Raw genomic sequence first — 26,062 nt, 5'->3', positions numbered from 1 at the left:
GGTTTAATAAATAACTTTTGAATTTCAGTAAAAGAAAATAAAAATGTTAAAACCTTTCAACTTAAACATAGAGATTGTCACAAATGTGGATCTTTGAGAAGGAATGGGATATTGACAGAAGGGAAAGAAAGGTATTTCTTGAAGCTTAGAAAGAATGACCAATGTGGAAGAAGAATAGGTATCAGGGACCCTAAACTAACAAACCACAATACATTTGTCTGTTACCCTGTAAAATTGCCAGTCAGCATGGTTTGGAATGTCCAGCTTGGTGGCATATTGACAAGGAGGTCCATACTTTGTAGAAAAAAGGACCAAGGCCCATGTTGCATAGTCACTGATGTGCGCTCAGCAGTGTTTGTGATTCACAAATGAGAGGATGCTTGCAGGCTTAGACTAGCTCTAGGAAGGCAGTTGTCACTATAGGGTACACATAATTGTGTGAATGGCTTTGGCATTTTTGTTTCCGCCTATTTGACCTCATGTAGATCTATAAGTCATGAGCTGTCTTCAGTGCTTCTCAAAGGAAACACTATTGGTATTTCATAAATGCAATTCTTCCTTGTGTTGGACTGTCCTGTGTATTACAGGATGTTTACTATCTTGAACTCCCTGCCCACAAAATGCTAGTAACCCAAAGGCAGTTATGACAACTAAACACACCCCAGCATGTTTTCAAATGCCCCTTAGAGGGTGGTACTTTCTCTGGTTGATTACCGTTGGCACGTGATGATCTCTGCAGTCTATTTCATCTGAGAAGTGTTATTTTTTTTCCTCTATGTGTTATGCATTTTTGTTGTATGGAAGAACACACAGTGGGGAAATGAACCCATTATATTTTGGAAGGCTTGTAAAAGTATCATTCATTTTTTATGACTCAAGTCCACCATGATCACTGCCTCACCAAACATAGGTGATTCCTCCTCTGGGCTAACTTAGACCCAACTTAACCTCTATTATAGCATTTGCCATTTTACCATCACTCCCTAAATGTACCCCACTTGACCTCAGGCTGTGAGTTCTTTGAGAATACACAGACTGTGCCTTATTCATTCTCTATCTTCAGTAAACAACATAGTTCTGACATATATTAGGTACAATATAAAGTGTTGCCAAATGAATAAATGGATGAGGGAAGAGTAAAGTTGAATCTTTTGCTTTTTCTACATGAACATTTTCCCTCCAAAGGGATTTTCACTATATTTCTAGCTTAACGAACAGAAATGGAGAGCTAAGAGATTAAGCCCAGTTGATAATAATAACACAACAAAAATAATCATAAATAATATTAAGAGTAAATTGGAATCATAATTATGAACACCATTACAGAAGATCTTACTCTGTGCCACACATTGTTTAAGCACTTTTTTTACCCAATTTCATTTAGCCCTCACAGATTAGGTAAAGCAAGCGAGACACCTAGGATGCAAAGTTTTGAGAGGCTTCACTCTCAGCTGTGAACCCTGCAGTGAGTGAGTGCTTCATTCATCTTGTTCCAGACCTTCCTCTTAATCATTCTATCAAATATTTTTCATTCTCATCTTATAGAGGAAGAAACAAAGGCTCAGAGAGCTAATCTGCTTATCCAAGCAGGTAGTGAGTGATAGAGGTGGAAATCAAACCTAAGCTTATCTGATTCTGAAGCACATGTTTCTAACCCATTAGAGAAATGACTCGTGCCAGGCTTGGGGCGGTTTATTACAGGTCCATCCTAGATGAGTACAGAATCAAAGAGAAACCATTTAGAAGCATTATAGCAATTTGACAATGTCCCTACAAATAAGGTCATGATCAATGTACTCATTGCTTTGAACAGAGCAGAGGTACCAAAGCATCAGCACATCACGACTGGGGAAAAAAAAACAAGCAATGAAATTGTCCTTTGACACAGTTTGAGAAGCACTGCATTAGGAAATACCAGAGAAATTGGGAAATTTATTAAATTTTTTTCTTTGCAGTTATAGCACAAGCTGAAAGACATGGTACTCAGGGAGTAATGTAATAATGTGAAATTTTATCAGACTATATTTCTAATTATTTAATTTTTTATCTTTTTAAACATTTTTGGTACCTCACATACAGAGACATGAGTTGTATTTTTCATAACCTACTGTTTATGATGCAGTCTCAGCATCATGCATGACCATCTTTCATTTTGTATACTGATATGATATAATACTATAATAAACACTGATGAATCACCACCCAACCCAGGAATCAGATCAATTCCATTACAACTACCTGAGGCCTCCTCCATGATCATATCTGCTTTCCTTTCACCTCTCTTAACATTTTGTCATTAAGAATCACCCATGTTCTAGCTATGGATATTGTTGCTTAAAGTTGTTCCTTCATTTCCATGGTGATAATATTCTGTGATGTGAATGTCCTTATTTTCTCCTTAATGGGCATTTGGGATATGTGTCAGCCATTATTTCATTGTCTCTCTTCCAGAGCCACCCTTCATTGGTGTTCTGTGACAATGGGTACAGACCCTGTAAACATTTCACTTTGTCAGTGATGGGTACTAGATGGCAACACAAGACTTCTCTTCCAGCGCCAGTGTGCTCCTTGGGAAGGCTTCTCCAGTGCCAGCTCCAGTGCTGGCTACTGTAGTACATGGCAGGCAGCAGCACATGGGGCTGGCAACATGTGGAGTTCCTGTTTAGGAAGCTTCCCGTGGTGCCCCTCAGGTGGCTACACAATGAGTTCTGAGCCACATTGCCTCCCTGTGAGTGGTTTCCACTGGCATCCTAGAGAGTGGATTCCCACCGGACACCTCAGTGGACTTCTTTACCATCCTGTGAGCCACAACAGAGAGCTTTCCAGTGGAGTCTGCATCTTAACTTTGGGGAAGGGGTCCTCTTTTAGGTGTATTCTTTTCTTTAGTGCTCTAATTCAGTTCTAGGGGTAGCGGCTGCACCTTGTATCTTCTATTCTTATATCCTTTAGAGTTCTCTTAACCTCTGAATAACCAATTGCCTGTTACTCTAATCCCCCATTATAATTAATATTTTATTCATGTATAAAAGTCCCTGTTCAAATTCCTGTGTGATTTATGTCTCTTGACTGGACCCTGACTGGTAGAGTTTGTTTTTAATTTTTTGTTATTACACAAAGTGCTTCTACAAATGTTATTGTACATTTCTCCTGGGCACATGTGAAAAATGTTCCTTAGGTATAAGAATGTAATTGCATAACCATAAAGCATGCAAAAGTTAAACTTTATAAGATAGCCCCAAATCATTATTGCTACTAGCTATGTCTGAGAGCCATTGTTTCAGATTTTCCCCATCACTTTTTATAGTCTAACTACTAAGTTTTTGTCAATCAGAAAGGTACAACATGATATATCATTGTGGCTTTGATTTCATTTCCTTGAGTAAGAATGAATTTCAATGTATCTTCATCTTTTTATTGGTTTTTCCTCTTCTTTGACATGCCTGCTCACATCTTTATTTTTCAATTGACTTTGGTCTTTTTTATTATGATTTTTAAAAAAAGTACTTTATATACTTTTTTCCCTTTGTCTGATATGTCATGACAAGTGTCTTTCCAGTTTCTTAATTTTCTTAAAAAAATTTAAAGGAAGATTTTCATGAACAGAATTTTTACTTTTTAATGCAGTCAAATGAGTCAAATTTATTTTAGGGTTAACATCGTTGTATCATTTTTAAGAAATTTTGATCTATGCTAAGGCTCAATATGTTTACTCTTATATTTTCTTCCAAAAATTTTACAATTTTATTCTTAACTTTGGATCCAAATTTGCTATTTGTGTGTGGTGTGAGGTAGCAATCCATTTAAACTTTCCATGTAAAAAAATATTTTTTTCAGACCAGTGTCTCTGCTTTTTCACTCTTCTCTTCTATGCCTCCTTTGTCATATGTGAAAATTCCATATATAAATGGATCTGTTTCTGTGTTCTCAATTTCGCTCCCTTATGGACCTTAATTTCCATATAGGAAGAGAGTCAGGATGATGAAATGCTGATAATTGGTGCAAAAGGGGCATTGGCAGTTACCAAGAATCTATCAAGCATTGTATTGGGCAATTTACATGCATTTTATCCTTTAATCCTGGCAATAACCTCTGAATCATGCATCATTATCCACACTTCACATATGAGGAAATGAAAGCTCAAGGAGATTGTGTGACTTGCTTAGTCTCATCCAGTTTGTAAGTGGTGGAGGCCAGGATATGAATCCAAATTCTGTGTTCTTTCTACTATATTATATTGTTTTTCTAAATCATCCAAATTGAATTAATTCACATCTTTAAGAATTGGAGCTGGACTAAGATCAATGTAAGAATAATTCTATAATTTAATTTAGGCATTTCTTATAGTTGGAAGACAGGCTTTGGAACACAGAGTGAAGATGAAATATGCAAGCATCTGTAGGCTTGTCCTTGGCATTCAGAGAATGGGCTTTGGGCCACAGACTCATTCTGCCACCTACCAGCTGGTGGGGTTGGATAGTCACATACCATCAGGTCTTGTTCTCATTGGCCATGGGAGTAGGTAAGGTGGAGCCCATGGCAACCTGCTGGAGTGAAAAGAGCAGAAACCAGAAAGATTGCAATTCAAATTCTAGTTCTTCCATTTTCTTGTTGTGTATACTTGGAAAATCACTTTCCCTCTTTGAGCCTTAAGTTCCACATTTGTAAAATAGGAAAAATAAACTCCACCTTGTATGGTTCTTGTCATATCTATTAAATGTCTAGCACAGTGGTTGGCACACGTTAGGCAATTAGTAGATAACAGCTTTTTTTCTCCCCCTTGCAAGTGGCTAAAATGAGAGCAAGAAGAGACTTTGCACGCTGCTCCTATAGTTTGTTCTCCAAATATATTCTTTTTTGTAGGGGTGTTTATTTTTTACCAGTGAGGACTTCAGCTCTCCTGGAGACCCAGATCACTAAGCACAGGCTTTACCACTCTCACTATTAAAAAAAGATCAGACATTTCCAGTCTTCTGAGGATGGCCTCAAATGGGAAGACATCCCTCACAGAACAGGGTCAAATGGGAAGACATCCCTCACAGAACAGGGAGAACACTACAGCTACTTAGTACAGGTCCTTGGCTAAACCGCATTTGTTTTCACTCTTTTGATCTTGCCTATTTTGGGGCAGATTAAGCTGTGAGATTCCAGAATGAAGAATGACCACTAGGGTCAACTAATTCAGTCTCTTTATTTGGCTGAGGGAGAAGATTCAGAAAAAGCAAGGGAGTCAACGGGGGCCACACAGTGATTGCAGATGGAGCCCTTACCTAGCCAGCTGTTACTGCAACCACGCCCTCTCTTGACATTTCTACCCGAGATTTTGAGAGTAACCTCACATGAAGAACCAGCTAATCCTGCTCATTTGCTATCTGGGTACTATCTTTGTTTTTAGCTTCACCTAAAATGGTTATTAAAAGATTCAGCAGACTTTTGACAGCAACTAGATGCCCTAAGTGCTAATATCTGTAAAGCACTTACTATGTATCAGGCACTATTTAAGTACTCTCTGTGTCTTGACTTATTTAATCCTCACAACAATCCTTAGAAGTAGGTATTATTATTCTTTTCACTTTTGGAGATGAGGAAGTAGAGGCATTCAGATACACAACTTAATCAAAATCACTTGATTCCCAAGTTTACGTTTTTAACTGCTCTGATATAGCGCCTTATTTGTTCTGATGCAAAGTAACTGACACTATAATAACAAAATGGAGCCCAAGAAATTTACTAACCAGAAAGGAAAGTAAGGTTTTAGGATAGTTCGGAAGCTCTCAGAGTTATATTCAAGACATATAGCATCAATGTGTTTATTTTATGTTTTTCTCCCAAGACTTAATGTCTCTGGCTCAAATAACACAATGGAGCAAATGTCTTAAATAACATATGGACTGCTATTCAGAAAAGAAAAGAAATTTGGCGCACACTTTCTGGTAAATTCAATAATGTGAACAGTATTGAAAATGTATTTGAAGTGATGAAATTCAAGGTCTAGGAAATGCCTAACTACAGGAATGAAATATCAGAAATATACAGTCTAAGATAATTTCATTAAGTAGAATTCACATGTGTGATATAACTGTGTATCATGTAAGTAGAATTTTCTCATTGTCAGACCAGAATACATTATCTGGGTCTTACAGTTATCAGGTTCCAAAAGGAAGTGGCAGTCTTTGAAACAGTAATGATCATTTATAAATTAGTCTATAAATACCCTTCTCCACTTAACACTAACATCTATTCCTACCCATTGTTTCAGTAGCTATCAGTTGTTTGCTATCTTTTAGATATCAAATATTTATTATAAACTACCAACCGTGCTATCCAAATCAATTGCAAAGTGAGATGTCTTTTTGTAAAAGACGTAAGATTAATATTGGATACTACTTAGATCATATACAAAGCTGTTGGCGTATCAGTAACTGGCAGAGACTGTCCAGTTGAAACATAGAATATTTTAAAAAATAATAGTGGCAGGATAGGTGTTCAGAGGAGATTGATTTAAACATCAAACCCCTTGGATAAATTAATGAAGTCCCTCCCTGTTTTTTTTTCCTAAAAATATGTGATTTTTATTATGATGTAGTACAATCCAAATGTGAATTGAAAATTGTCATAGTATACTGTGATACAAGTTTGCCTGGAAAAACAATGCCCCCTCAAATTCTAAGATTTATCTCACTGCAGCTATAACCTTTTGTTAAATATAAGATTAATAACTTATCTAACATTTATTTCATTTTTAGCACAATTTGCTGCCTAAACTTACTTGCCCTTAAAAATATATCATAAAGTGATCTCCCTATGTTGAGTTAAATTACTTTAAATTTGTCTTTTGACAAAATCTTTCCTTAGTGAATGCCTCTTGTATTTAAACATAAACATAAATACAGACTTGAACAAGAATTCTTAGGAAAGAGAAAAAATGCAAATATCAATTCAATTAATAAACAAGTGCCTATTAAATGTCCCCAACACTTTGATTAGAAACAGAATCATTTGATTATATTTACAGGGTTATATTTACAGAAACTAACTCTTCAGCAACTTTCCTGAGCAGTATACAGACAAAAAGTAAGAAATAAACAAAAGGTCTTGGGTCATTCCAAACAAACAATAAGAGCTCCCAGTTGTGTATTTAAAACCAGTGGCTCTTAGTTGATATGAAATTACTGACAATCATGTCTCTAACCTAACAGTGAGTCAAGAATAAGTCAAGGGAGGGGGGTAGTTTACTATGAATATTAATCACTTCTTCAATGTCTTGTGCAGAAAAGTTCCTAATTTTGGTTAAAATTATAGCAAATCTTGTGCAAAAAGAAAGGAAGAGAGCTAAAGAGTGAAAGGCTGAAGCAGGAGCTAAGAGCGAGGACACAATCTGGTCTTGATCAGTCTCTCTCTGCCAGCTCTACACAGCTGGCTAGCTTTCTTTCCCACTACTGAGGGTGTATGCGTGTTCATTGCCAAGCATGGTATATGCAAGCTGTGGTTTTCAATGGCTAGATATGCAGAGGATAGACTTCTGGTTTGGAGGAAGAAATTCTAACTCAGCTGCCAGTCCATAAAGGGGGCTCAGAGATAACAAGACCCTATCACCTTTGGAATTCACCTTATTTTCGGTCTCTGCCTCTCTTTACTTTAGGTCATCTCTTTATGACATTGCTTCTGTGAAGTTGTACTTATTGGGAAGAGTAAAGCCACAGTGCATCAGTAGTCTTATGAGGAGTCCCAAGGAAGGGAGGGCCTTGTAGAAAGGTAGAGAACAAAAGACATAAAGTGACAGAAAGGCAAAATGTGTTATTTTAACAAAAGGAAGCATTGGCCAGGTCTAGCAGATGGCTTCAGAACAAATGAAGCACATGTATATGAGGTTGAAACAACTAGGGTGATTGGAATTATTTTGAGAGTGAAAGAAGACATTATTAATGATTAATCCTGGGCTCTGGGAATACACTGTGACTGTCTTGTACAAATGAGACTTATGGTCACCCTAGCAATAGCTGACCCCACAGTGAAGGAAGTGCAGTGCCTTTGGGGTGGCGTCGTGGGAGTGTGGTTGATGCCCGCATCCTGGCTATTACAGGGGAGGTCATTATTGAAAACATTAAGAATTTGTACGGTGAAGGCAGAAACCTTGCCAGCTTTATTTAACCACTACAGAATTAAAAGTGTTTTAGGTTAATACGTTGTATAACTATAACGTGTAAATATATCTACCATTTACAGAAGGGTTTGAATGAAAGAATGTACCAACCTCTTGTTTCATGAATTGAATAACTTGGGGACTTAGGTGTTTATTTTATAGTTATTTTTAAATTATTATACTAAGGTATCTTTTTACATATTATAAATTAAATATAACATATATGAAATTTCATAACATTTTTCAGGAAAGTGAACTTTGTCAGTTTCATGTTGGCTGGACATTGCCTGTGTGAAATCCATGTCAGTATATTTGACATTTATTCCTTTGCTTACTCTATTTCTATATAACCCTGAGATTGTAATAATAGTATCCTAACCTGTCCTCTATATGTTTTCTAGTTTTGTCTTTCACAATAAAGTCTTTAATCCACATGAAACTGATTTTTGTATGTGGCATGAGATAAAGATCCAAATTAAAATTTTTTTCTTGTATGGCGGACCAATCCTCCCAGCTCTGTTCCCCACCGAACAGCAAAGTGAGGATCAGAATCTATTTCTGAGCTGTTTACTTTATTACTTTCATTTATTCATTAATCTCTGAACAAAAAAATACTTTCTGAATTATTATAGCTTTAGTTTAAGTTTTGATACCAATTAGGGCATTTCCTTCCAAACTGATCTTCCTCAGGCATGTCCTGGCTCATCCTTGCCCCTTGCATTACATTTTAATTTTTAAATCAGTTGTGTTCTATGAAAAAAGCTATTAGGATTTTGGCTAGAATTGCGATCACTTTCTCATTTGATGTTTTTATGATACTGGTTCTTCCAGTCTACAGCTCTGGTATATTTTTCCATTTATTTAGGTCTTATTTACTATTCTTCAATATATTTAATGCATTTATCCTTATAAATCTTTTATATATTTGAAATTTATTCTTATATTCCATGTAAGTCTTTTGCATATTTGAAAGCTGTTTGTTGCTTTTTACAAATTATGTTTTTAAAATGGTATCTTCTAAATTTTCCTGTTAGCATATAGAAATAAAATTCACTTTTGCATAACAATTTTATTTTCTTGCTAAATTATCTTATTAGGTTTCATAATTTAACTACAGTTTTAACTTTTCTATATGAACAATCAAAATGTTTATGAATAATGACAGTTTAGTTTTCTTATCTTAAATTTTTTTATCATTTATTTTTCTTGCTTTTTGTGTAAGACCTCAAATGAAATATTAAGTCAAAATGTTAATAGTGGGCATTTTTATCTTATTCTTGCTTCGAATAATTTACCATTAAACATGATGTTCACTATAAGTATTTGAAAAAATATTTTATGCAGTTAATAAAATTGCTGTCTATTCTAACTTGCTAGAATTAGCAGTCAGGTTGTTGTTGCTTAACTTTTTAAATTATTACGAATACTACTAATTGTACATATTTATGGGATTCATGTGATTTTTGTTGCAAGCGTATGATGTGTGACAATAAAATCAAGGTAAGTGGGGTATCTACCACCTCAAACATTGATCATTTCTTTGTGTTAGGGACGCTCTAATTCCACTCTTTTAGTTATTTTGAAATATACAATATTGTTTCCTATAGTCACTTTATTGTGCTACCAAATGGTAGATTTGATTCCTTCTAATTATATTTTTATACCCATTAACCAACCCCTTTCTTTCTCCCCCTCCACACTACCCTTCCCAGACTCTGGTTATTGTTGTTTTTAATGGTATCAAATTAAAAAAATATTTTTCTGCAACAGTTGAGATGATGATGAGATTATACCTTTAATTACATTAAAGGCTTTTCTCTTATTAAATCAGCCCATATTACTAAAAAACCTTGCTTGGCTGTGATGTGTGTATGCATGAGTGTGTGTGTTACGTATACATGTGTGAATGTATTGTTATTGTTTATTCTGTGTTGGATTCTTTTTTCTTATAGGTTACTATTTGATCTCTTTTTTATTTTATTGATATGTAAGATCAGGCTATAATTTTCTTTTCTGTGTTCTACATTTTTTAAGATAAATTTTTTTGGGGGAAGAGTTTTGGATTTACAGAGACATTACTAAGTAAAGAGAGTTCCTGTATATTCCTCCCTGAGTTTCCCCTGTTGTGAATCTCTTACATTGCCAAGGTATGATTGCAAAATGAAGGAACCAATTCTGTTGCAGGATCTGGTTGAAGGTGCCACATTGTATTTATTTGTCATATGACCTTAGCCTCCTCTGATCTGTAACAGTCTTTCAGTCTTTCCTTGTTTTTCCTGATCTTGATAATCTTGAGGAGTACTGTCCAGAAAAGCCTGCAGAATGTTCCCCTGACTTGGTGTGTCTATTGCTTTTCTCGTGATTAGAATTGGGATATGAGTTTTGGGAAGAACCTCAAAGGGGTGAAGTGCCTCTCTGTTCACATCATATTAGAGGGCATATAAGATCCGCATGACATCGCTGGTAATGTTAACATTCGTCACTTGGCTAAGGTGCTGTTTTCCAGGCTTATCTACTACAGAATTACTATTTTTCCCTTTCTCTACTCTATTCTTCCAAAGCGAATTACTAAATCTAGCCCATCCCTGGGAGGCGGGCAGGGTTAAACTCCACCTCCCAGATGGGGAGTGTCTTACATATATTATGTGATATTCTTCCATAAGGAAACTTTGTCTCTTCCCCCCATTTATTAATGTATTCCATAATCTATTTGTATTGGTATGATCTAATATAAATTTATTTTATGCTTTAGGTTAGAAATGGATTATTATTCAATATTACATCATTTATTTATTCATATTTTTTACATTTTCCTTTGATTTCTTCTGTGACCCAAGATACATTATTTATTTTGTTGCTCAGATTATATTAGCTTTGGCTATTGGGAGCTCTTTCAGGCTAGCTTCTGTGCTGCTTTGACATGCTCTCACCTTTTTGTTTTTTGAGCACTTCCATACTTTCTGGCACTATGACATGCTCCAGGCTTAACTTATATTTTATGTTGGAGTAGAGATGAATGGAATTAAAGAATCAACCATTTCTTCAAAAAGCTCTTGTTCTTTTTTGTTGGAAAATGGTATTTAGAAACCAAGATGTGGGTGCTGGCTGTTTATTGCTACTGGGGTGTAACTGCTTCTAGGACTTTTCAGTGGACAGAGCTAAAAAATATGAGTATGTATACTAACCCATGTATGCACATATAACTATAATTATTTCTCCCTACATGTAAATCTGTATCTATATCAAACTAAACATAAGTTCATGCTGATATGCCCGATTCTAATCTAGTGCCACAGGATTAGTTCTACACTTCTTGCTTATGTATAACTTCTCTTTCTAACACTGAGAAACCTGGTTCTTACATCGAACATCCATTGACTTATTTTAGCTTTATAGTTTATAGTAAAAATTGTCCTATATTGTAAGGTGTCTCTTCTTATAATCATTATGTAACTAAATTTCTCAAAGAAAAAGAATGATTATCGCAGTATACAGTCTAGAGAACTTAGTTCTTTCTTTAGATCTATTGTGAGAACTGACCTATCTTTTTTTGAGACAAGATCTCACTGTCACCCAGGCTGGAGTGCAGTGGTGTGATCTCAGCTCACTGCAGCCTCGACCTCTTGAGCTCAAGTGATTCTCCTGCCTCAGCCCCTGCAGTAGCTGGGACTACAGAAGCGCACCACCATGCCCAGCTAATTTTTTGTCTTTTTTGTAGAAACAGGATTTCACTATGTTGCCCAGGTTGGTCTTGAACTCCTGGGCTCAAGCAGTCCGCCCGCCTCGGCCTCCCAAAGTGCTGGGATTACAGGTGTGAACCACCATGCCTGACCAGTGTTTTTTTCTTCTGCTTTATTTTGTGTTTTCTATTTGCCACATTTATTATTATTATTATTATTTCTAGCAAAGCTTTCTTGCTGTTAAAACAAAGTCTTGTTACACAGAATATAAGATCTGTAGCTTTCCTTAAATCTGTAGCTTCTAAATCAAAGTTGCCTCATATATTCAAGTACCTTGAATTTTGCACTGTAGTGAACACCTAATACAGGTCTTCATAGTTTACCCTATAAGTTCAGGGCTCATCTTATACTGCCAAAACTTCAGAAACCCTGATTTTACTTAGACAACATCTCAGTGCAAAGGCCCCTGGAGTCCAGACATCCTTATAGCCACCGGGCACCATGGAGCATTGGCAGTTGCTTTCTAAAGGCATAGACTTTTGAGAATTGTGATCTTGAACATTTGCTTTCCTGGGAAGGAGCATAAGTGAATTTGAAACATCAGATTATTTTGGTGACAGTGAAATTCTAATGAGAGTCTCTTTCTTCTATAAGAATGAGAGCCAAGGCTCAGTAAAGAACAGACTTCTCCCATTTGAACATTCTTCCCAAGAGGGAGATTCACATTTACTAAGTGGTCCTTTTTTTTTCTCTGTCGTCCAGATCCATATCTGGTTGTTTCATTTTTCCTTTTCCTTCTTTCTTTTCTCCCTCTCTCCCTTCTCTCCATCTCTTCTTCCTTCCTCTCTCACGCCTTCCCCTCTCCCTCTTTTTCTCCTCTTCAATCTTCACTCTTCTCTCCCTCTTTCTCCTTTCCGTTTTTTTCAAACTTGGATTCAAAGCTTGGCCCTACCACTTATTAGCTGTATAATTTTAGTGGCTATGTAGCCTCAATGATCCATGTTATCTTTATTTTAAAATATGACTAATAATATGTTTGCTGAAGAGTTTTTGTGAGACTTACAAATAAGTTGCAAATTTCCTGGCACATTGTCTGGCACATAATAGGTGCTAGGAAATGGAAAGAATTGTTATTATTTTCTCCTTTCGAATCCTACTCTCTGACTCTCTTTTCTCCCCCTTTGTTCTTGGTGGACAGAAAGGCAAGCCACAGAGGAAGGTGGTCTACTGTTCTTCTACCTCCTCATATGTCTACATTCCACTGGTGGAAGCAGGGGTGTAATTTTTGCATCTGTTCAAAGCCAACCAGGTTGAACCCAAAGGACTGTGTCAGGTTAGAGTTGTACCTTTATCCAGCACCAGTGTATTATTTAAGATTGAAATGGAGTATCCAAGTTAGAGGCATTTGGGGCCTAATCAGCTCTAATTTAGTGTATTATAATTCAGTTGAGGCTCTACAAGCTGCCTTAGACTCTTAAAACCAAGAAGCAAGCCTGAGAAATAGCTTACCTGGTACTAGATAATGTTGGTGGCCAATGAATAGCTTATGGTTTATAAAACCCTTTTACACCATGATTTTATTTGATGCCTTCAATAACATTATGAAGTTGTCATTATTATAAGAAAACTGAAATTCAGAGTGGGAAAGTGATTATAGGAAACAAACCTTGTTCATATTTCCACATTCTCTCAACGGCCTCCTTCATTATGTTGGTCAATGCCACCTACATGACTTTCCACTTCCAGACCTGGGTGAAATGCCACACAAACGAGCTGTGTCATGGCTTTGGGTGCAGCCACCTAGACGTCAGAGGATGCAGCCCCAGCGTGTGTGGGCATTTGTTCCCTGTGGAATGAAACTTGACCACTGAGATGAGAGTTGGGAGGAAACCGCTTTCTCATCCTTTCTGCTCTCTTTGTACAGCTTTGGGGTGCAGATTTTCTACCAAATTGTATTAGTTTTCTAGAGCCACCCTAACAAAATGCCACAAAATAGGGGGCTTAGACAACAGAAATTTATTTCTTCCCAGTACTGGAGGCTGGAAGTTCAAGATTAAGGTGTCGACATGGTTGGTCTCTCCTGAGGGCTCTCTCCATGGCATATGGATGGCTGCTTTCTCACTGTGTCATTGCATGGTCTTTCCTTATGCACTAGCATCTCTGGGCTCCCTTTTTGCATACAATGTCTTGGAAGGATACCAGACAGATTGGATTAGGCCTACTAACAGGGCCTTGTTTCAACTGAATTGACTGTTTAAAGGCTCCATCTCCAAATGTAATTACATTCAGAGCTACTCAGGGTTAGGGCTTCCACTTGTGAAGTTTTGGGGGGGTCACAATTCAGCCCATAAAACACACCTCTGGAGAAGACCCCATGGGAATCAAGCACACCTGCTGGGAGTGAGCTGCTATGTTTTCTAACAACTCAGGGTAAAGCCCTGGGTGGCAGGGTAGTGATGTATCACACGACATTACCCTGCACCTTACTTACTTTATTTCCATCCTTTTCCTCGTTCTCACTACCTTGACCTTACAACTCCACACAGAGTATCAACACTTTCATCCTGGCCTCAGGCTCTACCTTCTAGGAGACCTGGGTGAATACAGTGGCTCAGTCAGGGTGGCAGCTGGGGCTGGGACTTGAGTTTTTAAATTTCAAATCTCATCTTTTCATTATCTCAAATTTGTCATTTATTCATCAGCGTTTTATGGAGTCCATGACATGTAAGACGTTGCCAGACATGAATGAAATACTGTGATGAGCAAGAAATAGCCTGAAACCAGAGGCCCATAATCCAATGGTGAGATACGACCACATACAACATAAATAACAGCAACACCACCACAAACATGAAAGCATGACTTCTGAGCAAAAACAACTCCTTGTCTCCAGAAAGGTTTTATATATTTTGCAACTTTTTCCTAGATGCCAAGTTCTAGGCTATCCCATTGGTGAATAGAGAAGACATGATATATAAGTTAAATTCAAATAATTAAAAACTAAACAAAAACAGGGCTGACACAGCACCTAAACCAGAGTCACATGGTGCCAAAGACCAAGGCATATGACACTTGCTCATGAGCAGGCCTGAGACTTTCAGAGTTTAACTTGCTGAAGAGTCTTGTGCTCAGGTTGACACACAAGGAGGGGCAGGTAGACGCCCTTGTCCTCGTCAATGTTCTGCCAGCTTTTTAACTCATCCAGTCAAGTTTTTGCAAGTGAGCACTCCTTTCCCATTTCTACAGGAAAAGCAGAAGTTGTTTCTTTTGGTGACTTCTTAGAGTTCAAATAGTTATTCGAATTTCCTTGTAACTTGAAGGTGTCATCAATATCACTATTATGTACAATTAAGGTTCTGATAGATGCAATTCTAACCTTGGTTGGAAATATGATGCCTTATAGCATCTGGACTCTTTCCAGAAGGAGTCGTCTAAATTCTTGGAAAACTCTTAGAAACTCAGGTGGAAACAGTCTACCTAAAAAAAAAGTCCACTTGGGTCATGGTCCAAAGAATCTAACCAATAATCTTATTTTTTTAAACTTGTTTGTGGACTAAGGTTGCCTTATATTAAATATCTCAAAATGGTGCTGGACAAAAGCAAGGGCTTTTGAATTAGACAGACTAGGATTTAAATCTAGCTTCTATTTGTATGCCATGCTCTTGCAGCCTTGGTTTGGACATCTGTAAAGTGTGGCTAATAACACCTGTCTAATTATTGCAAAGATTGAATAAAATAATGATGGTGAATCCCAGCTCTGCTTTTAACTTGTTGTGAGAGGTTGATCAAGTTTTTTGATGTCTCTCTAACTTATTTCTTCATCTGCAAAATATGAATTATGCTAACATACATACCTATGTCCTATGTATACCTATGAATAACATATCTATAATAATACAGGGTTAGCATGAAGACAAAATTTATTTTAATTAATACAAGTGCTGGAACTGTACCTGGCACTCAACAAAAAGCATTCTACAAATATTGGCTATTTTTCTTTTTTTTTTTTGCATTATTGCTATGAGTGATCAGATTTAAATAGCAGTCGCTCATTTGGTTCCCTGAATGCATTTGACTTCCTTTGCTTCTTGAAAGTACTTCCCTGTTTATGAAAATAATCTAATGGAACTGGTGGTGAAAAATTCTTGAGGATGTTCATTTTCACCCAAGTCCTTTCAACCAAAGTATTCTCTTATCCAAACTGTGTGCTCCCAAAGCTCAATGATTCTGGTTTCTTCTTCCCTGTAAGCCTGGGAAGCTCAATACTTGCGTTTCTAGCCAATTTCCATGACTTATCAACAAATCAGATAGGCCTACATTTAACATTTCTGTCTGCTTTGTTCTTTTCCATTCTTATTCACTCTGTAGTGTCCAGTTTCATAGACACTAGCCACGTGTGGCTATTGAGCACTTGAAATAAGGCGAGTCCAAATTGAGATATGCTGTAAATGTAAAATATATGCTGAAGAACAAGTATGAAAAAGTAAGGCTGGGTATGGTGGCTCATGCCTATAATCCCAGCACTTTGTGAGGCCAAGGCAGGAGGATCTCTTGAACCCAGGAGTTTTAGACTAGCTTGGGCAACACACGGAGACTTGGTCTCTAAAAAAAAATACAAAAATTAGGTGGGTATGTTGGTGCACACCTGTAGTCCCTGCTACTAGGGAGGCTGAGGTGGGAGGATTGCTTGAGCTCAGGAGGTTGAGGCTGTAGTGAGCTGTGATCATAGCACTGCACTCCACCCTGGGCGACTGAGACCCTGCCTCAAAAAAAAAAAAAAAAGTAAAATATTTCATTGGTGATTTTTTGCATTGAGTAAATAAAATACATGAAATATATGGGTTAAATAAAATACATTACTAAAATCAACTTACCTGCTTCTTTTTATTTTAAAAAATATGGTCACTAGGAAATGTTAAATGACATATATTGCTCACATTCTACTTCTATTGGACAGCGATGTTCTTAATCTTCTCATCCAGCTTCTCTCTAGCTCCAATCCATCATGTACTATTGTTGTTTCCATCATGTGCTAGATGTTGTTTTCAGATGGCCACTCTCCTGCTCAAAAATCACCATGATCTATCACCTTGATGTAAGCCAGGGCACAAGCCTCCAGGTGTGCTGAGTGGAAAGAGAATTTCGCTGCCTGTTTCTCCTGGGGTCCTGCTAAGGTGGATGTATTGGGACTACTTGAGCCTGACACACACTTCACACCTCTGCTCCTTTGCCTATGTGTTTCCTCCTGCTTGCATTGCTCACATACACCTTTTTCTCCCCCTGCATAGTGGGTTTATTTCAACCTTTGAGACTCAGCTCAATGTTATCTCCTTTAGAAAGCCTTCCCACACTGAGTTGCATGATCACTCCCTCTCCTCTGCTCACATTACTCTTGGAGCTGCCTCCAATGATTGCCTTTTACATCTTTGGTCATCAGTGTAGGTGTCACCTTGCAAATGAGACTATGGGGACCCTGATGACTGGGGTTAAGTGTTATGCCTTTCTGTATCACTACTACCTAATTGGGTCTCAGTGACTCTGCAGAGTAAGTAAATGAATGGAATAGCTCTGGAAAAATGGAAATAGGTGGGATAATCAACATCACAATCTAGGAAATTACCATCTATGTGGTAAAGTTGCTATGATGGAGTCTTTGTTAACCCATTCTGCTTCTCTGACCTTGGTGCCTATTATTTTCTAAAGCACTCTCCCCCTCTACTGCAGTTTTATTTCTACAGTCCTTTCTTTGTTCATGTAGTTCACCTATCCAGAATTTACTTTTTCTGCTGTTATTCTTCACATCTTTCTAGAACCCTTACAGAGTCATGTAGAAAGCCATATATATCTGTGCAGAAATTTAGAAAATACTTGCAAAATGTTTTGAAAAAATTGGCAAAAAGGTTAGTTATGCTTTTTTCTTTTTCTTTCTTTTTTTTTTTTTTTTTTGAAATGGAGCCTTACTCTGTCACCCAGGCTAGAGTACAGTGGTGCGAACTTGGCTCAATGCAACCTCTGCCTCCGGGGTTCAAGAGATTCTCCTGCTTCAGCCTCCCAAGTACCTGGGATTACAGGCACAAACCACCACCCCTGGCTAATTTTTTTTTTTTTTAATTTTTAGTAGAGACAGGATTTGGCCACGTTGGTCAGGCTGGTCTTGAACTCCTGACCTCAAAAGATCCACCCGCCTCAGCCTCCCAAAGTGCTAGGATTACAGGCATGAGCCACCGCGTCTGGTCTGATAATGCTTTTTTTGACTAATGATACAACAGTTTGCATTTAATTATCATTAATTGTTGCATGGATATTGTTTATATTTTCTTACTTCAAGTAAACCCCTGAGGCCAACACTTGAGTTTAACTTGTCTTATTTCACTACCATATGCAGCAGAAAAATATCAGATGGAAATGTGTAAGATTACAGAGGAAAGAGCTGTGAAGTCAGTATGGGATATGCTCTATAGTAAAAACAGTGGGGTACAGAAGCAAGAAAAGGGAGATAAATGGACAGAATGAAAGAGGTGATCATAATACATCCTGATACACTGTATCATTTAATGTATAATAAAGCTTCTATTATAAGACCATTGAGGGGGTGGAGCTTTAAAATAAATGCTATTATGCCAAAAGGTTAACTGTTAGAACATAATCAAGTTAGAATACAAATAATGAATCACATCTAATGAAGCACACCTCCAGGATGCACCTAATGAAAATAGTGGCAAAGCAATGCCTGAGAAGTTTCCAGAATTGAATATGGGTATAACCCTTCGGTAAAACGTACCCGCTAAGTTCTGAGCAAAATAAATATAAAACAAATCCACACCTATGTCCCTGATAGGAAACTTGAAAATCAAGGATGAAGAAAATGTATTATGTCATATAATAAAAGGAATTAAAGTTAAAATTCATGAAAATTAGACAAATTTTTTTTGGACTCTTTCAATGAGGAAACATTTCTTTTTCTTTGAGACGGAGTTTCACTCTTATCACCCAGGCTAGAGTGCAATGGCGCGATCCCGGCTCACTGCAACCTTTGCCCCCTGGGTTCAAGTGATTCTCCTGCCTCAGCCTCCCTAGTAGCGGGGATTACAGGTGCCCACCACCACACCCAGATAAGTTTTGTATTTTTGGTAGAGATAGGGTTTCACCAGGTTGGCCAGGCTGGTCTCAAACTCCTGACCTCAGGTGATCCGCCAGCCTCAGCCTCCCAAAGTACTGGGATTACAGGCGTGAGTCACCACGCCCAGACTGAGGAAACATTTCTTAAGCTTAATAGTGATAATGTCATTCACATGACAAATAACTTGTAAGCTTAGCTTAATAGTAAAATAAAATAATACTTGATAGACGAACAGTAAGCTGAAAAAATAATTGTAGCAGTAACAATAGGGCAAAAGTTGAATAAAGTTTTTATTATACACATAAGAACTGGTACCTGGTTAGAAAAATCAGCAAAGAGTATGAAACAATAAAGTTAACAGAAAAAATAAGACAAATGGCTAATGAATGCATGAAACATACTTAAATATTTCTAATAAATATAAGTAAATATATGAAAAAATCAATGTTGGAAATAATCAAAATGATGTCAATAATTTTTATACAATAATTTAGCAAAGGTGAAAAAATTATACTATTTAAATGGGGAAGAATGCAATGAGATAGCTCTTTACACATATTCACTATAATTAAGAATTAAAATTGGCAAAATTTTTCTGGTAAGCAATTTGAAATTAAGTTTATAATACTCAATTAATTAAAATGTGTTGAATCCGTGCTACAGCTTCATTTCCATTTATTTATCTTAGAGAAATAAATAATTTTGGACCAGAATGTTCATTACAGAATTTTTCCCTTGTATTTTTACTAACTTAAGAAAATAGAGTAGTAAAAAGACTAATATGAAAAATAATAAGGTATTCATTACCAAAAATTTAAAGAAAAGTTTAATATTTTGTCATTTATTTTATATTTTAAAAAATATAAAAGTTTAAGTAAAGTTTATATCCCTTTTGTTCTCATGTTAATACCCATTCTACTCTATCCACTGAGGAAATAATTAATATGAAATTGGTATATGTCCTTCTAATTTTTTAAATTTTAGATACCTCTAACTACTCTGTATCAGCCATATGTAATTTTTTGTGTTTAAAACTACATAATTACAAAAATTACTTTACTTTTCTAATTATTTCAAGGTTTTGTATTTTACAATAAATCTGTAATTCATTTATGTAACAAATATTTGTTGAGCATCTACTATATGCAGGCAATGTTCTACTACTTAGGCTGTATCAGTTAATAAAACAGAGAAATATGTCTGGCTTTATGGAATTTATATTCTGCTGGAAGGAGATAGACCATATATACAAGAAGTTTTAAACAAGAACATTATAGATTACTTAAAAGGTGATCGTGCTGTGGAAAAAAAGAAACTAGAGTGGAATAAGGGCAATTGAGAGAGGTGGGGTTTCAGAATGAGTGGGTTAAACTTTTAAACAGGATGGTCAGGGTAGACCTCATTAACAAGGTGATGCTTGAGCAAAGACTTGAAGGAGGTAAATGAGTGAGTCAGGTGGATTCCCATGAGACGTCAAGTTGGAGGGAAGAGCAGGTGCAAAGGCCTTGAGTGGGAGACCATGCTTGGTGGGCTTAAGGAATGGCAAGGAGGCCAGTGGGGTTCGAACTGAGTGACTGTCAGAGACTTTACAGGAGTCAGATCCTAGAGGACCTTGTAGGCTCATACAAGGAGTCAAACAGAAAGTCATTGAAGAAGGTTTGGAGCTGATTACTGACTTGGTTAAATATACTTAAAAATATGTTTTGGCTCCTTTGTTGACAATAGATCATAAAAGAGTAATTGTGGAGACAGAGAAACTATTGCATTCATTCAGGCAAAAAATGATGGTAGTAATGCCAGGGCAGTGGCGGTAGGGGTCATGAGAACTAGCTGGATTTTGGACCTATTTTTAAGATGGAGCCAATGGGATTTTCTGATGAATTAAATGTGTAAATTAAGAAAAAGAGTCAAGGATAATTCCAAGGATTTTAGTTTGAGCAATTGAATCGAGTGGATAAAGTCACCATCAGCTGAATTGAGGAAGGGTGTGGATAGTTCAGAAGTTCTGGTCTCATTAAGTTTGAGATATGTATTAGCCACCCAAATGGAGAAGAATCCATTCAAAATTCATTTTTGTTTTTGGCTTGATGTAAGAACCTGTTTTTCTCCTACAACTGAAACCAGTGATCCTAACATCTGAGAGGTCTATATTTCTACCACTGATTTACAATGCCACAGCTATAATATGCTAAATTCCTGTTGATACTTGAATTTGTTTGTGGACTTTCTTTTTGTTCGTCTATCTGCTTTAATTAATTATGCTGCTTTAATCACATTATATTACTTTTTAAAAATTTTAATTTTATTTTATTTTAAGTTATAGGATGCATCTGCAGGACGTGCAGGTTTGTTACATATGTAAACATGTGCTATGGTGGTTTGCTGCACCTATCAACCCATGACTTAGGTATTAATCCTGCATGCATTAGCTATTTATCCTGATGCTCTCCCTCCCTCCGCACCCGCAATAGGTCTCCGTGTGTGTTGTTCCTCTCCCTGTGTCCATGCGTTCTCATTGTTCAGCTCCCACTTATCAGTGAGAACACACGGTGTTTGGTTTTCCGTTCCTGTGTTAGTTTGCTGAGGATAATGACTTCCAGCTCCATCCATGTCCCTACAAAGAACATTTCATCTAAGTTGTCATTTTTTGACATAAATTTATTAATAATATTTTCTTCTCATTATTTTATTATATGTAGAGTCTGTGGCATTGTCACCTCTCAGATATTTGTAGTTTGTGTCTTTTTTTTTTCTGATCAGTCTGACTGAAGGTTTATTAATTGTATTGATCTTCTCAAGAATCAGCTTTGGGTTTCATTGAGTTTTTCTGGTTTCTCTGATTTTCAAGTCAATATCTGATTGTTCTAGTACCAAAAGAGACAAAACACATGTAAAACACAATAGTCTCTGGCATATTGGGAGCATTCAATGAATGAGTGCTTTTAATGTTATTTTATAATTGTCATCATCTTTTATGATGCAAATTTCTTCCATGTTCTTCGATAATTTGAATTGCAAACTTGTCTTCTGTGTGAATTTCATTTCTTCTTTTCTCTATGGTTTCTGGCAGTTTTATAGTGCCTTCTCCCTGGTGCAGTAGTTTTCCTTGTTCAGAACTAGGTCATGTATTATTATTAGTGGTTTGAGTTTTCATCTTGTAAAGTTTCTGTAAAGCAATTTTCAGAAACAGGGGAAAGATAGTCCAATGTACTGGTCAATCAGATATCTCTTTCTTTCCTAGTTTCTTGGCAGCAAGTTAGTATCAGCTGTATCTTTGGGGAGGGTTTGCTGCTCTTTGTGCCTCCTGTTCATAAGTGGTAGATTTCCATTACTGTTCATCATATAAGGAAACTCTCTCTTAACACAACTTCTTGGCAGAGGTTGGGGGGCCGTTATGAGGGTGAGAAGCATTTACTTATATGATGCTATGACTGGCATCTCTAGCAGTTGGGCAGTGCACCACCTGGCCAACCACACATGGTAGTCATGTTTGCTCTGATTTTCCATATCTACTTCTGAACATGTCTAATTCTTGCTTCTTCTGCCTTTTTGGGTTATGGGGTCCTGAAAGATTACATTTCATCTTCCCGGTGATATAGTTCCATCATTTACACCTCATGGAGTTAACAGTATTATTGTTAAGTATATTGTTAAGGTTCTCTTTTGACATATTTTTAACCAATTATCTATTATGATATGCATCTGGAGTACAAAGGTGGAATAAAGTGGTTTATTTGGGAACTCACAGGACCATCTTGACTGAAAGCCAGCGTTAATTTTCATAGTAAAACTTTTGAAACAACTTAATAGTAAGCATAGAAAAATGGTTAACCACATTCAGTACTTTCATACCATGGAATTTTATGCAGCCTTTTAATGTTTTTGAAATAATTTTAATGACATTTGAAAATTCTAAGGTTATAACGTTAACTGGAAAGATAAGATTTTTAAACTGTACTTGTACTATAATCTCAACTGAGTAAAAATAGGCATATAAACAGGCTGGAAGGAACTAACATAAAATAATACCAACTGTTCTCCGGATGGTGTTACTATGAATGGTCAAATTGCTAAATAAATACTTTCATAAAATTTAAGTTTTTTATAATGAATATACATTATATTGATGAGCAGAAAAATGTGAGTGGTATAATAAAAGCAAAAGTCCACTCACTACCTTGAGCTTACCTTGGAAGAGGCAATTCATCACTTCCGTATGTCTCTTCCTTTCTGTACCAAAATTTAGGGACTCTTGGGCTCAACTGTTGCTGCCAGTTACATAGGACAGCAGTCAGGCTCCTTAAAACCTCCAAGATCATGCTGATAGCCCACAGTGGTCTTCCTCTTTTTAACACTCTCTGTTCAGGTTTGTGCTGCACGATCAGTAGATCGTGTTCTGCCTTGTTTAGGGACCCTGATGGCTACTTATGTCAACTCAACCAGTACATGACAAATAACATGTCATCTAACATTGGCATGTACCATCTAGATCCAGGAGTTACTGCATACAGTAGGTGCTTAATACATCTTTCCTGAAATCATCCTCACCTGTGTAATTACAGCTCTGCCTTTGCCCAGGATGAAGGAAGCATAGAAAATAAAAAGTGGTTGGATAAGGTGGTAGAATTCTGTGTGATTCTGTTTTTTATTTTAAAATTCCTATTTTGGCTATTATGTTTTTGTGGAATAAAATAAAATTTTCTTGAGTTCTTGAATTCCTTCGATTCCTTCACATCTGGGAGTGTGGTCAAGAGCTTTCATTCTTGGAGACCGAGGTTCAAATGCAGGCCCTTTCTGTTCCAGTATGGCTTTCATAAGCCACTTTACCTCTCCAAGTCTCACATCCTCAGCAGCAAAATAATCATATTGGCTTTGAAGCAGTTGATGTGAGGCTCAGTCAAGGTAACCTAAGTGAAGTTCTTTGTGCATAGCAGTTACTAAATGAGAAAGCTCTTCTTCCCCCTGCCTTTTATACAGTAAACCCAGGTGGGTGGACAGAGTAAGTCCACTTTGGATTTCCTTAGGGGGCCCTTTGCTACAGCTAAAGGGCCTCTGACCTCGATTCAAGAGTTTTATTTAAATGAGCAGACAGTCTTTGTGTGAACATTGCCTCTTTTGAGGATATATACCGCCCAGAACTCAAGAACTTGGGCTGTGTGTCGCTCTGTTCCAAGAGAACTTCCTTGGGATTATCTGGGGCACCTTTTTAATTTCTCAGACACCTCTGTCACTTCCTTTCATCTCTGGGCCCAGGAGAAGAGAGTTTGATTGGACCTGTCAACATCTGTAAGGAGGCCACTTGAGAGTCATTTGAAGAATTCCCACACCCAAGAGCATCTCAGAGCAGCTGGGAAGACCCAGGCAACCTTCAACCTTAGGCCCATGTCTTGCCTTGGAATGCTAGCTTTTGAATGGTCTGTGTGGGATTGTCAAAGTGACTCCCCAGGTGTGTGTTAGTGGCTTTGCAAGTCATCACAGTAGCAGAGAACACCACACGAACAAATCAGACAGTTCGTTCTTTGCTATGTAAAATATTATCAACCTTAATTATAGTACTCATACTTTAGAATATGAATAGAATATGAATGGAGTATGAATACAATAAAATGAAGTATCAAACTCCTATTATGCTCCAGGCACTCGGCTGGGTTTATATCTAACCGTCACCACACTGTGCAAGCCGGGACTTATGGTTTCTATTTATAGATGAAGAAACTGAGGTTCACAAAGTTCAAACCACTTTCCAGAGGTCACTTGATGGATGAAAAAGCCTGGATTAGAATGTAGATATGTATTTTATTTTGAATCCTTTTCTTTTTAAAGAATGACTCTGACTGCTTCTCAAAAAACGTAAAGATAGTTTGATGAGGAAGAAATATGGGCAGTTGCTAATATTAAGAGCCAAGATAGGGGGGAAAAAGCCAATTTCCCTGGGCTGGTGTTTGAGTTAAAAGGTTCTTGCTAGTATGAGCCACAGTTAAACTGGCACCAATTAGAGTCAAGTGTAATGAAAAATAAATACAGCTGAGCTGTTAGGCGAGCTGCTATGGCCCAGCATCTGTCAGCACTTCTATTATACATTGAGTTTTTTCAAGGAATTATAAGGGCTGTAAAAATGTGTGCTATGGTGGAACTTGGCAGGGAAAAAGTTTCCATTTAAAGAGCTTTTCAAATATATTTTCTAAAGTTTCAAAAAATTAGGTTTGAAACTTTAGTCATGAAGTTAGCAACCATTTACATAGTCCAACACCTTTTAACTGACTGCCGAAGTGACAAGGCACTTCAGCACCAGGACAAATTCCTCCGTGGGGGTTCCTTCAGCCCCGTTCATGGGCTTCTGCCATGACCTTTGCTTCCCCACAGTGTTCTTGTTGGTCTCTACTGCAGCCTTAATAGCAATATCGGGTGTCATGTTCCAGGGGAGTAAAGAGTTGGGGAGTGAGAGCCCGGAAGGATCGTGGTTGCCCATGCCAGGGTGACATGACCCCTGTGTGCCGAGATGCTCCTCTGAAAGCCCTTCCAGGCCAGCACACAGCTCTATTGGCCTCCTTCCAGGCCAGAGGCTGACACTCAACCTAAAGAGGGACTGGGAAAGGGACTGGAGCTGGGGAGGTTTTGGCCAGGGAGGCTTCAGAGGATGTGGGCTACAGAGTCTGGTAACAGAAGGTCTCGATCTGCTTTTAATTAATTAATTAATTAATTAACTCATTATTTGTCTGAGCAGAACTCAAGACTTGGAGACAGAAAACCATGGTGTGACCTACAGCTCTGCTACTATCATATCTTTTGACAATGTGCTCACTGCCTAATCACTTTGGGCTTTTGTTAACTTAATTCTGAAGGAAAATGACCACCTCTATACAAGTTGCAGAATGGTAGGGTATGAGAATAACGAGTGTTGAAGTACTCTGTGAGCTTTAAAGAGGTACACAAATAGAATAAAGGAGAATCATAAGGAAACATGTGTTGATCTTTTCCTAAGGATCCTTTCCTAGTGGCCAGGCAAGGTGAAGGAGAGAAACATGAATAAGACATGCTGTTGACATACAAAAACCCAGAACAGACAAGAGTCAAGCTGGACTAAAGGGCATTTTGACAAATGCCCACATCCAAGAGACGGAG

General features: G+C 37.3%; 1 long non-coding RNA gene across 1 annotated transcript in view; it reads left to right on the top strand.

Annotated features, from left to right (window-relative positions):
• LOC134807832 (uncharacterized) overlaps positions 1 to 26,062 on the top strand; it is a 77,015-nt gene that overhangs the window by 6,955 nt on the left and 43,998 nt on the right. The window contains exons 3-4 of the long non-coding RNA XR_010149188.1: positions 13,019 to 13,153; positions 14,523 to 14,621. This is a non-coding gene — a long non-coding RNA (uncharacterized LOC134807832). The remainder of the gene's footprint in view (positions 1 to 13,018; positions 13,154 to 14,522; positions 14,622 to 26,062) is intronic.

The sequence above is a fragment of the Pan troglodytes genome, chromosome 12 (genome assembly GCF_028858775.2).
Source record: "Pan troglodytes isolate AG18354 chromosome 12, NHGRI_mPanTro3-v2.0_pri, whole genome shotgun sequence".
NCBI classification, from domain to species: domain Eukaryota; kingdom Metazoa; phylum Chordata; class Mammalia; order Primates; family Hominidae; genus Pan; species Pan troglodytes.
The sequence above is the reverse complement of the archived record's forward strand: the minus strand, read 5'-3'. Positions and strand labels throughout refer to the sequence as shown.